Below are 2,477 nucleotides of genomic sequence, written 5' to 3'. Positions count from 1 at the left end.
AATTTCTCCTAGATTTTTTTTTTAAAGGAAGGATAAATTCATCAAGAAAGGCTAACCAAGCAAGGAGCTTGGAAGTAGCCTAAGAGAAATACAGAAAAATAGGGCTAGGACAAGCCCTTACAGCAGCTTGAAAGCTGAATTAATCTAGCAAAGAGGAAATCCTAGCATTTAAAAGAAACTAAGACATGCTACCGCAAAGAAGATAGATGTGAGACAAAATCTTCCCTACCTACAACAAAATTTGAATGTCATATGTGCCACATGAAAATATTACTTAATGCCTTCCAGCAAATAGCCTAGAGTGTGGAAAATTTTCTTTGAAAAATTATGGAGTTCGCCCGATTTTGATAATGACAAATACTCCGGTATTTAATTAATATCTAGTTCATGTGCAGGTCCATATTAGAAGATCATTAATGGCATATGAAAAGCTTAAAGCTTGAAGACCAGTTCGTATTTTCAGTTGTAATATATTTAGTGGTCTATTTGGTCTGTAATAGTAATTAGGACTTTTGGTTTGTAATAAGCACACACAACACATGCATGGTTTTGATGGGTGGAGAGGAACACTCAGTTACTGGATGTGACTGAAACTCAGTGAGGATAAATACCAAACAAGTATATTTCAATCTGAAAAATAATACAGAGGAATTCAAACAACAAAATCTCTCGCTCACTCACTGGCTTTCAACTCTCAACACACCACACTTACAATGCACACATACTCACCTATTTATGGCAATTACAGAAACCAAATAATCAACAATGGTGGGAATTTAAACTTCAACGATTGTGACTGGTTTGGTAATGTTGGTGGCCAAATCTTGCTTAACTTCAATGGAGGTGGGCTGCCGGTTGATGAAGCTTCTGCAGTCAAATTTTTGCTGCCACCGTCCCACTGTTCTCAAGTTTAATCTTCAACATCCCCCCTTAAACTTGACTCTCCTAACTTTGTCATTCCGAGCATTGTCTTCAGTCTTGCAAAAATATCATGCCTGAGTGGCTTTGTGAAAATGTCAGCAATCTGATCATACGTTCTGCAAGAAATCAATTCCACTTCTTTATTTTTGACATGTTCCCTGATAAAATGATACCGAGTATCAATATGTTTGCTTCTTTCATGATAAACTGGATTTTTCGCAAGGGCAATCGCTGATCGATTGTCGATGTAGACTTCTGTGGGGTTATCTTGAAGAAATCCCAGATACTTCATTACATTCCTAATCCATATACCATGACAAACAGCTGAGCTGGCAGCAGCGTTACAATGGGTTGCTTCTTCGAAGACCATGTAAACGATGTATCTCCCATAAAAAATGTGAATCCCGTCGTACTTTTTCTTTCATCAAGATCTCTTCCCCAATCGCTATCTGAATAGCCGATAAGTTTGTAATCACCTCTTGATGAATAAAACATACCATCGGTGATGGTACCTTGGACATATCGGAGTATCCTTTTCGCTGCATTCAGGTGGGACTGGTCAGGAGTCTCCATGTACCTGCTGACAAGTCCAACTCCGTAGAGTATATCTGGTCTGGTGCACGTCAAATACCTCAAGCTTCCAACCAGACTCTTAAAATATGTGGGGTCAACATCTCCTTGCTCATTCTTTCTCAACTCCAATCCTGTTTCAACTGGAGTTGTCACTGGGTTGCATTTGTCCATCCCAAACTTCTTCAATACTTCTTTTGCATAGTGGCTCTGAGAGATGAAAATTCCTTTCTCGTTTTGCATGACTTCTATGCCAAGGAAGTGAGCCATCTGGCCAATATCCGTCATTTCGAATTCTTTGACCATGCTCCTATTGAAAGCGGCAAACATCTCTGGATTGTTGCCGGTGAAGATCAGATCATCAACATATAGGCAGGCTATCAGCATGCTTCCATCTGTCTCCATCTTTATGTATAGCGCATGCTCGTAGGGACACTTCTCAAATCCATTCTTCTGGAAGTAGTCGTCAATCCTCATGTTCCACGCACCATAGAGTGCTTTCTTCAACTTGTACACTCTATCTTCTTTGCCCTTCTTTACATATCCAGGTGGTTGATCGATATAAATCTCTTCTTCCAGAAAACCGTTCAGAAAAGCTGATTTCATGTCCAGCTGGTAAATCTTCCATCCATTTTGTGCTGAAAGTGAAATAAGTAATCTGATGGTTTCAAGTCTAGCAACCGGGGCAAAGATTTCTCCATAATCAATCCCTTCTTTTTGTTTGTAGCCTTTGGCGACAAGTCTTGCTTTATATCTCTGAACTTCTCCTTGAGCATTCTTTTTGGTCTTGTAGACCCATTTCACACCAATGGTTTTGCGGCCCTTCGGGAGATTTGTCAACTCCCAAGTTTTGTTCTTCTCGATGGATTGAATCTCCTCATCCATCGCTTTTCTCCATTTGTCTTCTTCGTTAGCTTCCTCAAAGCTAACCGGGTCGCTGGTTAACAATAGACAGTAAAGAGTAACATACTCTTCAATTGGTTCTG

At 39.8% G+C, this 2,477-nt stretch overlaps 1 pseudogene; it reads right to left on the bottom strand.

The window, feature by feature from the left end:
* Positions 1-1,003: 1,003 nt before the first annotated feature.
* On the bottom strand, positions 1,004-2,013 carry LOC131145647 (uncharacterized mitochondrial protein AtMg00810-like; annotated as a pseudogene).
* Between the last annotated feature and the right edge of the window lie 464 nt (positions 2,014-2,477).

The sequence above is a fragment of the Malania oleifera genome, chromosome 1 (genome assembly GCF_029873635.1).
Source record: "Malania oleifera isolate guangnan ecotype guangnan chromosome 1, ASM2987363v1, whole genome shotgun sequence".
Lineage (NCBI taxonomy): Eukaryota > Viridiplantae > Streptophyta > Magnoliopsida > Santalales > Ximeniaceae > Malania > Malania oleifera.
Note: the sequence above shows the minus strand (reverse complement) of the source record. Positions and strands in the feature narration are given on the sequence as shown.